Source organism: Coenobita brevimanus, chromosome 88 (genome assembly GCF_032717465.1).
Source record: "Coenobita brevimanus isolate Jiangsu-jjx chromosome 88, ASM3271746v2, whole genome shotgun sequence".
Classification (NCBI taxonomy): domain Eukaryota; kingdom Metazoa; phylum Arthropoda; class Malacostraca; order Decapoda; family Coenobitidae; genus Coenobita; species Coenobita brevimanus.
The window spans coordinates 23,833,559-23,847,277 of record NC_137041.1 but is presented as its reverse complement, the minus strand read 5'-3'; positions in this window follow the sequence as shown (position 1 = coordinate 23,847,277).

Genomic DNA, 13,719 nt, shown 5'->3' with positions numbered 1-13,719 from the left:
AAGAAGAGAGGACAAGATTAAAATGTTATATATAGAAAATGGTGTGAACTTTATGAAAAAGGAGCCCAAAATTACATCCCACAGCACAAGCAAAAATGGAAATAAAGAAATGGTTTAATAAAGAATGTAAAAAACCAAAAGAAAAAAGAGACGTTGTAGAATTTATATAGTAGACACAATAGTGCGAGGGCTTATAATAACTATAAACAGGCAAGAAGTGATTATACGAGAATAAGGAGAGAAGCCCATAAACAGTTTGAGGAAGATATTATAAATAAAAGTAGTGACGAAGATATTTTACAGCTACATCCGAAGCAAAACCAAAGTAAAAGATGAAATACAATCAATTATGGACGAGGGGATCATCTATACACAAGAGAAAGATATTTGTGAAGCAGTAAATAAAAATTTCTAATCAGTTTTTACAGAAGAAACTAATTTTGAGAGGGATAATATGGAACATGCATGCCTACACATACTGTATTATCAGATATACAAATATCAGAAAAAGAAATACAGGAGGAGTTAAGTAAATTAGACAAAGGAAAAGCAAGTTGTCCTGACGAATTTTCATGTTGGGTGCTACATGAATGTGCAAAGGAGTTAAGAAGACCAATGTCTTCAATACTCAAGGAATCTTTGGGTCAAGGTAAACTATCGGATATATGGTAGAAAGCAAATGTTGTTCCCCTGTTTAAGAAAGGGAATAGACAAATACCACTCAGCTACCGAACAATGTCACTAACCAATGTTGTAAGATAATGGGAAAGCTGATAAGAAGGGTTTAGGTAAACCATCTAGAAGAACACGATATGATAACAGAAAGACAGTTTGGTTTCAGCAAGGGAAAATCATGTGTTACTAATCTATTAAGTTATAATGACAGAGTTGCAGAGACATTACAGAAAAGAGAAGGGTGAGTGGACAGTATCTATCTAGATTTCAAGAAAGCATTCAACAGAGGACCGCATAAAAGACTTTTTTGGAAACTGTACCATCAAGGAGGAATCCGAGGCAGACTATACTGTTGGATGCAAGATTTTTTTCAGAAATAGGGAAATGAGAACAGTACTAAGGGGAAGTTACTCATCATGGAGGGATGTGACTATAGTCGGACCACTCTAAGAAGGCAGTTTGGGCAGGGTCTTCTCCTGTGTACAGTGTTTCCACTTTTCCACCCATGGGATGTCAGGGTGGGTCCATTGGGAATTGTGACGTCACATATTAACCCAGACACCAGGTGTGTGTTGCCTTTTGGAGAACAATTTAACATTTTTATAACAGATTTTTTTTTTTTTTTAGTTATATTCTTTTATATTATATTCTACATATTATTTTTACACTATTTACCCAGCCTTGACCTATGGTGAATGCCAGTGATAGTGACAGCAACATACGGCAACGCCTCTAAATAAATCTGCCATGTTTCGTGCTTGCTGTCTAAATATCTTATTACTTTCGTTTACTGTTCTTTTCAGAATTTTTAATATTTATGCTTAATTTGTATTGTATGTGTGTATTCTTCTTTTCTGTTACCTTTTACAAGTGTCACATGAAGATATACATAATTATTTTCAAGATGTGGCACAGGGCATTCTTGAGAAGGCCACACCCAACCTGCCTTCATAGAATGGTCGAACTATGGCAGAGTTGCACAGGGCTCAGTGCTGGCTCTAAATATGTTTTTAGTGTATATAAATGAGATAGATGGTAACAATGGAAATGAAAGCTATCTAAGTATGTTTGCTGATGATGCAAAAATACATAGGAGAATTACTAACTGACTCTTGTAGAGAACTACAAGAAGAATTAAATAAATTTCATGAATCGAGTAATTAATGGCAAATGGAATTTAGTGTGGGTGTCATGTAATTACGTTTGGTAAAAGTGGAAAAGACCAGATTGGGATTATAGGTTAGGAAGTAAAACCCTACACATATCAAAAAGAGTGAAGGACCTTGGTGTGATTATAAATAACAGACTCTCTCCAGCGGACCACATCAATGAGAAGGTATGGAACATGTATACACTGCTTGCAAATATGAAAATTGCATTCACATTCATAAATGTAAAACATGCTGAGAAAGATAATATCATGCATCATACCAATCCTGGAGTATGCATCAATAGTCTGGAACCCTCATCTCAAGAAACACATAGATAAGATTAAAAAAGTTAACGGGGCTGCTACAAGATGGGTACCAAGCTTAAGGGATCTAAGCTACGAAGAAAGACTTGAAAAACTGAATCTGCCAACACTACAGGAGAGAAGGAAAAGAAGAGACATGATTATGCTACATGCATATCAGGGAAGGAGAAAATAGACATAAATGAGTATATAACTTATGGGGAAACATCAGCAAGAGGACACTGCAACAAAACTGAATAAAAAGAGAGGTAATAAAGATGCAAAAAAATTTAGTTTCACAAATAGGGCAATCGATCACTGGAATGCACTATCGAATGAAATAGTATGTTTCAAAACAATTCGTAAATTTAAGGATACGTTTGATAAAAATGGTTTAATATGCGAGACAGTACGAGCTTGACTCATTCCTGTAAAGATATAATTAGATAACAATTAGTTTTTTTTTTTTTCACAGAACAGAGGAAGGAAAAACAAATGAATAAAAAAACAAAACAAATCCATGCACCAGATTACAGGTGTCCGCTGTTCATAAAATATCTGTAACAGTTAGACTTGAACAGCAGTAGGTTGAAGTCTGGAGGGAAACAACTCTGGGGAAGCGAGTTCCAGAGAGATGCAGTTCAGGGAATGAAAGAATTCTGATAGGCAGAAGTTCTGCAGTATGGCTGAGTGACATTCCAGTCATGAGCGCTGCCAGCTGCCCGTGTAGCACGAGGGAAGGCATGGAGAGGTGGCACCATGGCCGCAACTTCGACTGAGTATTAGCCAAAAAAATATCTGTAAAATAACGCAAGGGAGGCACCATTCATTCTTACTTGTAGGGGAGGTAGTTTCTTAGTAATAGCAGGGTTATTAATAATTTAACAGCCTTGTTCTGAATTTTGTCCACTTGTTTTAATGCAACCTCTCCACATCCGCTCCACAAGGGTGAGCAGTACTCAAGCTGAGAGCACACATGACTCTTATAAATGATAACTAACTGCTCGTCAGTGAAGAAGTTACGGACTCTGTACAATAATCCAAGTTTCTTTGAGGTGGTTTTAGCAAGTGATCTGACATGAGAGGTCCAGCTGAGGGCATTGTTAAGCGAGACGCCGAGAATTTCAATGCTTTTGGAAATGGGAATATTAGTAGCATTGAATGTAACATACGATTCTGGCAATACCTGCCTATTAGTAAATTGTATGTATTTAGTTTTACTAGCATTAAATGAGACAAGGTTGTTTTGTCCCCATTCACTGATCGTGGATAAGTCTTGATTTAAAGAGATGGCTGTACTGAGGTGAGAGTTAGAGATATCGGACTTTGCAAATGAATGTCTGAGTGTGAATGAACTATGAAGTGTTGAGTCATCTGCATATGAATGGATGGGATTGTGGGTGACAGATAAGAGATCATTAATATGAACGAGGAACAGGGTTGGTGCCAGAACTGATCCCAGTGGCACGCCGGCATTAACTGAGTGGAAAGTGGAATATACATCATCTACTTTTACTCTTATTTTTCTATTGCTGAGATATGAGGAAATCAAAGGAACAAAAGAGTTTAGTCCATAGCAAGGGAGTTTGGACAACTGGGAACGGTGCCACACTCTATCAACAGCTTTAGAAATATCCAGGGCTACTGCATGAGTTTCACCATGTAGATCAACTGATTCATGGATGGTATGAGTTAGGAGATTGAGTGTGTCAATGGAGGATCTTTCTTGGCGAAAACCATATTGTCTATCACTAATTAAGTTGTTGGATTCAAGATGTTTAACTATGTGCTTATTAATTACAGTTTCAAAAACCTTACCAAGAGAAGATGTGACAGCTATAGGTCTGTAATCAGAGGAGTCAGAGGAACTTCCTTTCTTTGGAATTGGGTGGATATTGGCTTCTTTCCACGAATTAGGGAATGAAGAAGTACGTATGCATAGTATGAATAATTTTGCAAGAACAGAGGCAAGTTCTGGGGAACACTTTTTCAAAACAATTGGTGGAATTCCATCTGGGCCTGGAGCTTTGTTGGTAAGTAAATTGTCTAGGATGGATTTCACATACCTTGTCTGTATCTTAAGTGTAACAATGTCGGGAGAGGCAAGTTCTAGTGCTGGAACATTCTGGCTGGCTTCCTCTAAGGTAGAATTTCTGGCAAATGTACTGGCAAAGATATCTGCTTTCCCACACGGGTCATTAGTAATGTTGTCATCTGGAGATTTTAGTGGGGGAATGGATGATGACTTGTTAAAGTTATTATTGAAAGAATTGAGAGTTGACCAGAATATTCTATTGTCATTAGGATTGTTAAGTAGTTTTGATGCTTGGTTTTGAAGGAAGTTTAATTTAGCAAGATTTATTACAGCTTTTGCATGGTTTCTAGCAATTTTAAATTGAGAGAGTGATTCAGATGTTTTTGATTTCATGTAATAGTTATATGCTGAAGACTTTTGGGCTGTTGCTCTGGCACAGTTGCTATCAAACCATTTTAGAGAGTTCGATCTTTTAGTGAATTGTTGACTTGGTATGAATAAATCCATACCAGCTAGTATTAAATTGCAAATGTGGGACTGGGTAGAATTGACATCGCTAGAGAAGAAAGACTGCCATGGAATGTCAGCAAGATAATTTCTAAATTCATCCCAGTTTGCCCTATCAAAGTGCCATCGGGTCACCCTGACAGGTTCAGAATGGGGAGGTTTGGGGGGGCTAAGTAATGAGACTTTGATGAGATTGTGGTCAGAGGATCCAAGTGGAGACAATACCTCTATCCTGTACTGATCTGGATTATTTGTCAGGAACAGATCCAAAAGATGGGCCTTATGATCAGGATTATCTGGTATTCTGGTTGGTTGCTTTACCAGTTGCGTGAGATTAAACGATTCTGCAAACAGCTCGTCAGTCCTGGCAGAGTGCAATAACCATTCAACATTATGTATGTTAAAACCACCCAAGATGGTAATTTCTGTGTTAAGGGCAAGATTAAGGTTACTCAACTGTGTGGTAATGGAATCAAAAACACTGGGTTCAGAAGAAGCATTGGGGGAGCAATAAACTACACAGATATATTTGGTGATATTTTGATAGTTTAGTTTATACAGTGAGTAATCAAAACTGCGTGAAGTGAAGTTTAAAATGGTGTCAACTGCATATTGGGATTTGATATAACAACAGGTGCCGCCCTTATTACGGAAGTTTGTGAGGAGATTGTAACCAGGAAAACAATATGGGGATATTTCAGTAGACGGTGAGATTTGTGGCTCTGTGAGGAATACGGCCAGAGGGGATATGGACTGTAGGAAAAAATGGACTGAATTTAAGTTGGTATTAAGCCCACGACTGTTGGTGAAGAATAGGGCTGCATTTTCACTTCTCCGCTGACGAGCATGGCCTGAAATCGCACTAGTCGCTGCTGGTACAGTTGCTCGATGGCGACCGGGAGGACCCTGTGCCGCCAGCCCTACCCTGCCGGTGGTGGCAATCCGAGGCACTACCTCTACTGAAAGGAAAATTGCAGCGGCCATTGCTAAGAGAGTGGAATAGAGGAGTGATGTCTTATGTGCATGTAGTGTAGTGTAGACAGTTGAAGGTAGAGGTATTAAGAGAGTATGCTGGCCTACTCTCTGTGTAAATGAAAGCACTGAAAATGTTCAGCAAAGGGGGATGGTCAGGATCAAGTCCTGAGGGCTTTTGAAACGGGAGCTCCAGCTCTCCCTATCACCAGCTTGCCATCCACCTCGGGAGTACTGCCCTGTTCGACTGGTGCTACAGTCTACTCCCCCAACCTTCAGCATTTTGCAACACAATCCAATTCCTGGGACTTTCCCCATTATGACCTTCTCCATTGCATCCAATACGTCCATTCTGTTGATCCCTTCCTCCTTTCTCATCTCCCTCCTCCCAGTCATACTCCAGCCACCTATATTCGTGGTACATTCACTCTACGTGCTTGACAATTCCTGAAAGTGTTATCTCCATCTGTTCACCTTTTCTTCCTTCTCCATTAGTAATCAGCCATTTTTATCTTTCAGCCACTTACTAGCTTCATTGTCACTCCGTTTCACTATCATTACCTCTTTCTAAAACATTTTCTCACATTCTCTTTACACTCAAATTCCTTCCTAACTCTTCATCCACTCTCTTCTCACTCTCTCTTACTAATCTTTTCACCTCTCTCCTCTTCTTTACATATAACTGTCTATTCCGTCAACTTCCTCCAAGCCTCTGCCTCCCATCCACTCATTATAGCCTATGCTTTCTTCTTTTGCGTCACAGCTTGTCTCACTTTTTCATTTGACCATACTGTTTCTTGCATGCCCTTTTGTCTTCTTTTCGCCCCACATACCAACCCACATGCTGCACAGATTTCTTCTGTCAATATCTTGCACACACTTCCCTCAACTGTGGTGCAATAATTTTTGTGGTGTGTTGCAGACCACTGTAGCCACAAATTTCATACAAACATTTGGAACTTCTCTACCTTCCGGGTAGTAGACTACCCTGGCTCACATATGGGCTGAAACTGGTAATACTGATGTCCTCCAATGAATGGCACTAAAAAATAGTTGAAAGATATTGCCAACTTGCGTTGAAACTTTTTACCTGGGCAATTTTGAAGGAACTTGGAATAGTCGCCGAAGATTGGTAATCAGTCTGATTAACTTATTATTATTATTTTTTTTTTTTTTTGTACCTAGTATTGAGGAATTCAGTAAATCCTTGACAGGTTCGCCCCCAAAATTCCGTAATCTGGTGGTTTACTATATTCATTTTTATATGCCCTAAACCCTAAGGTGTGCCTAACAGTGCTTGTTTATACTTTTTATCATCTCTTTTTATTCCAGTATTTATATACATTGACAAGATTCCAATACTTTTTCCTTTACTTGCCACTTTTCATAATGAGAGTGTGTGTGTGTGTGTGTGTGTGTGTGTGTGTGTGTGTGTGTGTGTGTGTGTGTGTGTGTGTGTGTGTGTGTGTGTGTGTGTGTGTGTGTGTGTGTGTGTGTGCGTGTATGTGTGTGTGTATCAGAGCATTACACAGTGTAGTGGCACTGGGCAGTATTGCAGTGCTGGTGAACTGTATGCAATGCAGTGAACTTGCAGTGTTTGACACGCAGTCACGGTGCAGCTGGAGTGCAGTAGCAGTACAAGCCACGGACTGCTGTAGCACTGCAAGTTTTTTTTTTTTTCAACTAGATTTTACATAAATCTGTGTATTTTCACTGCATTACTATAATACCTTATTCCATTACTGTCACTATGTAATATAAAAAGTTTTTATCTATATTGCATTATATTTATTTATAATATTGTTCTAATGATATTTTTATTATTATAGCAATATTATATATATATATATATATATATATATATATATATATATATATATATATATATATATATATATATATATATATATATAAAATGCAGTACAAGTAAAAGCTTTTTATGCTATATTATAAAAGTCAGTCTTAAAAGGATATTATTTTTATAATTTATTATATACTGAAACACAAAAGTTACCAGAGGTTAAAAATCAGCACATAAGTCAACTTTGTACGTCTAGCAATTTTGAGATGTCGCTATCTTCTAAAAACACCATGTTTAACATCTGTAGCACCAGTCGAGCAGGGGCAGTACTCCCGAGGTGGATGGAAAGCTGATGACAGGGAGTGCTGGAGCTCCCGTTTCATCAGCCCTCAGGACTAGTTCCTGACCATCCCCCTTTGCTGAACTTTTTCAGTGTCTCAGTTACACAGAGAGTAGGCCAGCATGCTCTCCAGTACAAATTTCTCTATCTATCTTCACCAAACTACATGCACAGTACACACTACACTTCCTATTCAAAATTCACCAAAATGGCATCAATTCACCCAGCCTCGGAGTCCCCAGGGGGGGGGACCATAAATGCCCCCGCCATCTGCCGCTCTCCCGGTGACGACTCGAGGTGCCTGGAACCACTGTCTGACTCTCTTCTTCTTCATTTCTGCAACATTCGCGGCCTTTCATCTAACTTTCGCTCTGTTGAGCACCACCTCTCCTCCTCTAAACCTCACCTTCTTTTTCTAACGGAGACTCAGCTGTCTGAGGCAACTGACAGCAAACCCTTTTCTGTATCCTCCTACTTTCTCTATACTCATTTCAAAGCCAAAGGTGGCTGTTGTGTATACATACGCAACGACTTATCTTGCTCTCGTGTTCCTGAACTTGATTCTTCTGAATTCTCCACTCTCTGGCTTCGGCTTTCCTGTCATTCTCTGACTAAATATATCTGTACTGTTTACTTATCCCCTAATTCTACTGACTATCAAAAATTCTTCGACTATCTTACTTCTACGATGGAACACATTCTGTCCATTTCTCCTTTCTCAGAAATCTCCATTCTTGGAGATTTCAATGTTCACCACCACCTTTGGCTCTCCTCTCCTTTCACGGATCCACCTGGTGAACAAGCCTACATCTTTTCTATCCTTAATGACCTAGAGCAGCTTGTACAGCACCCTACCCGTATCCCTGACTGCCTTGGAAAGAGGTCCAACATACTTGACCTCTTCCTCACAACTAATCCTTCTGCTTACTCTGTTAATCTTTTCTCTCCGTTGGGCTCCTCCGATCACAACCTTATTACCTTAACCTGTCCTATCGCTCCAGTACGGCCTGCGGACCCTCCAGGGAAACGTCGTCTCTGGCATTTTGGAGCCGCGGACTGGGAGGCCCTCAGGCAGTACTTCTTTGATTTTCCCTGGAATGATTATTGCTTCCATGGCCGAGCCATCTGAGTGTGCCTTGCGCATTACGGAGGTTATTCTCTCGGGCATGGAAGCATACATTCCTTTCTCATATCCTTTGACTAACGCAAGAAAGCCTTGGTTTAATCACGCTTGTTCTAATGCTGTCCGCAACAAGGAGAAGGCCTACAAAAGGTACCGAAGCCAACCCACCCCTAAATAACATAATCTTTACGTTTCTGCCCGGAATCGTGCTAAGTCTGTTCTTCGCTCTACTAAAAATAATTTCATCCATACTAAATGCTCTCAAATCTCCAACTCGAATTCTTCCCGCTCCTTCTGGCGCCTTGCCAAAAATCTTTCTAACAACTTTACCTCATCATCCTTCTCTCCTCTTTTCTACTCTGATGGTTCTGTAGCTATTTCTTCTACTGATAAAGCAGATCTCTTTGCACAGACTTTCTCCTCCAATTCCACCTTAGACGATTCCGGTGCTGTTCCTCCATCACTTCCCCCCTCTGACTTCCTCATGGCTGACATTAAAATTTCTTCAGTTGATGTATTTTCTGCCATTACTGGCCTCAGTACTAACAAGGCATATGGGCCTGATGGGGTCCCTCCTGTTGTTCTCAAAAACTGTGCTTCTGTGCTTACACCCTGCCTAGGCAAACTATTTCGCCTTTGTCTGTCAACTTGTACCTTTCCTTCTTGCTGGAAGTTTGCTCTCATTCAGCCAGTCCCAAAGAAGGGTGACCACTCCCAACCCTCCAACTATCGTCCAATTGCTTTAACGTCCTGTACTTCAAAAGTTTTCGAGTCAATTCTTAATAGAAAAATTTTAAGGCATCTTTCCTATCACAACCTTCTTTCCGATAGTCAGTATGGGTTCCGTCAGGGACGCTCCACTGGCGATCTTCTCACCTACCTTTCAGACTTCTGGTCATCCTCCTTTCGGGACTTTGGCGAAAGCTTTGCCATTGCACTTGACATCTCAAAGGCTTTCGATCGAGTCTGGCATAAATCTTTAATTTCCAAACTGCCCTCCTACGGTTTCTATCCTTCTATCTGTGCCTTCATCGCTAGCTTCCTTTCTGGTCGTTCTATAGCTGCTGTCGTAGACGGCCATCGTTCTTCTCCTAGATCTATTAACAGTGGTGTTCCTCAGGGCTTTGTCCTATCACCAACTCTCTTCCTTTTATTCATCAATGATCTTCTAAGCTGTACATCTAACCCTATCCACTCATACGCTGATGACTCCACCCTTCACCTTTCCATTCGGTTCCCGCAACGCCCATCTCAACAGTTACTTCAAGAAACAAGGGATGAGGCTATGGCACACCTAATGTCTGACTTGGCTCATACCTCTGACTGGGGTAAAAATAATATGGTTGTCTTTAATGCATCTAAGACTCAGTTCTTACACCTATCAACCCGACAAAATCTTCCACAGGTATACCCACTAATGTTTAATAATATTCAGATTAATCCTGCATCATCCTTGAACATGCTTGGGGTTTCATTTACACGGGACTTATCTTGGAAAGATCATATTACATCTCTTGTAAAATCTGCTTCCAAGAGATTGGGTGTGCTAAGCCGACTCCGCTCTTTCTTTACCCCTGCACAATTGTTGACTCTATACAGGGGTTTTATCCGCCCCTGTGTGGAGTACAACTCTCATGTGTGGGTAGGCTCCCCACATACAGCTCTTCTCAATAGGGTGGAGTCAAAGGCTTTTCGTCTCATTAACTCTCCTCCTCTTACTGATTCCCTTCAACCTCTGTCTCTTCGCCGCACTGTTGCATCTTTATCTCTTTTCTAACGCTACTTTAATGGTCACTGCTCCTCTGAACTGTCTGCTTGCATTCCTCCAGCTCTACGACGGGCGCGTAGCACCCGTCTGGCAGCAAACTCTCATCCCTTTTCTGTCCAACTCTCTAATGCAAGAGTTAACCGTTACTCACAGTCTTTCATTTATGCAACAGGTCAGCTCTGGAACTGTCTCCCTCTGTCTGTATTTCCTTCTGCCTATGATCTCCAGTCTTTCAAACGTAGTGTGTCCAGGCATCTCAAAATGATCGGATCTTGAATTTGGCTCTCTATTGTATTTTGTTTTTCTCTTGGAGGGAACTGTTACTGCGGGCTCATGCCTTTGGTTCCTTCTTCCTTGCATAAAAAAAAAAAAAAAAAAAAGCAATTAACTTTACACACAAGTCTTAATCACTGTATCAATAACTAACTAAATATTTTTGGTGATGTATCTTCTTATTGGTCTGGTGAAATCGAAATAGGCTAATTGCAACTGTTTACATTTTGGATCGTTGGCAAGTAATTGCCTAACCTTTTATACATTTCCATTGGCATAATTTTTTTGAGTCATTATGGTTATGGAAACAAGACATGGCGTCTTCTTAAATGTAGCTATCATCTGATTACCAGAGAATAATGGAATGGCGTTGTGACTTCACTGTCGCTATATATATATATATATATATATATATATATATATATATATATATATATATATATATATATTTATATATATATATATCTTCATCATCATCATCATCCGTTTGAGTATCCACTGCTGGACCGGCCTATCCCGACCGAAGTCAGGACGATACAGCCAATGAATCTTTATCAAGTGGCTTAGGCTGTCTGGTAGAGATTGTATGTGGGGTGAGAAGTGCTTGCAAGTGTAACTGTAGTGTTGGAGTGGCTTTGGATATGTGTGTAGTCTGTGAACCAAGTGTAATCGGCCCAAGCAAGCCGATTGGGTGCAAGCATACTTTATAGTATGCGACAGTGGTTCAACCACAGCACCCCTTGTGTCCGCCAATGCAGTACGTGGCCGGGTGAACACTCCCAAAGTTTATTATCCTGGCGGGTCGCGAACCCTGGTTCACCCGTGTCCGAAACGCACATTCTACCACTGTACCACAGAGGCTCCATATATATATATATATATATATATATATATATATATATATATATATATATATTGTGATGCTGTTGAGGATTAATTACAGATCATCATCTGTGTCAGTGATGTACACGTGTTTACACTTAGGAGACCTTTGCAGTGGACAATTCAGTTATTACTCAAAAACTCCGTTCAGATGTACCAAAGTTACTATCTGTAAGTGCTGCTAAATCTGAAGTGTGGAAAAAATTTGGTAGGGTGGCTAATAGAGAAAATGGCGATTATATAGTTACCCCTCAGTGTTGTAAATGCTTTCTGACCCACCAGAAGTCATTAGTTTTCGCACTCAATGTAAAGCCAACTGGAAAAGATAGAAAAGTAATTAAAAATGACAGGAAAGATGGGAGAAATAGGAAGAGAGGAGGGCAAACACAGACACAGAATGACAAAGGTGAAGGAAGAAGTAGGCAGGACTACATCAGGTGAGTGACCTCTCTGTGCAAATAGCGACTTCAAAGATTGAGAAGAGTATCTTGTATTTAACGGAAAAGGTGGTAGACTCTCTCTCTCTCTCTCTCTCTCTCTCTCTCTCTTGGCTTTATTTCTTCCAGACATGCCTCTTATGCAAATCTCTTTCAAAATTTGTAAAGGTTTTGTGATAATAAGATTTCTGAAATAATGATGATCATGTGCTCTATATGTATTTATACTACATGTGTATTGACAAGTTATGATCAACCTGTATTCTGAGTTCACTTTAACATTACATCTATATTCAGAAAGTCCGCCTGCTTTTTTCCCCCTTGTATTACGTATCATAAATATGCAACTTTATTTTACTTTTCATTATGGGGGTAACTTTTGAGAAATATTATCTAAGTAATTATTTCCATTATAGAGAATTAGTTTACGAAATCAGGAGCCAAAAGCACGTCATTCAGAATTTTCTATTATAATGAAATCCTCCCATAAACTTGTCAGCAAGACTTTACTTATCCATACATTCCATGACAATCTTAAGCTGTTGACATTAGAGAATAAAGCAGAAAAACTATCATACAGTACAATTACTTGATTTGGTTTTCGGTTCACTGGCGGTGCGTGTTTTTTCTTCAGCAGAATATAATCGATTTGTAACAGTTAGAATAATATGGATAATAATTCCTTGAGCAAAATTTTATTCTATCATTCTGTCAGCTTTAATATCCTGGCTCACCACACTCCCCCTTCCCCTTTGTGACACGTGCGTCACAGGTGACCTGCTTCTTTTTGTCATAGGAAACTTTGTATCATTTATTCTTTACAATTTATTGTGCATATTGCACACGCATAGAGTTCTACGTTTTGTTTCTATCTCAGTAATTTGTGAAGAGTCTCGACCAGTAATATTGATGACGATACTTAAGTGAAACAAGCTTAAAAAAATTTTCAGGGATATGTTAGCAAATTTTCCAAGCCAACCGCAACCAATATAACATTACCGTGCTTCATATGTTCTTTCTCTCATACGGTGTGACCTGTGTCATTCTCAATCGATCTTCCCCCCCCCCTCTCTCTCTCTCCTCTCTCTCTCATGCGGCGTGACCTGCGTCATTCTCAATCGGTCTATCCCTCCCCCACTCGTTCTCTCTCTCTCTCTCTCTCTCTCTCTCTCTCTCTCTCTCTCTCTCTCTCTCTCTCATACGGCGTGACCTGCGTCATTCTCAATCGGTCTCCCCCCCTTCTCTCTCTCTCTCTCTCTCCTATTTTTTTTTCTTGCATTTTTTTGCATGTCATTCCCTTCTCAATGGTGATGCTCTGTGTGTGTGGGGGGGGGGAAGTATTATGAGAAAGATTATTTCAGTTATATGTACTTCCAAATACTATCCTTTAGATGAATGTTGAGTCTCTGCACACACACACACACACACACACACACACACACACACACACACA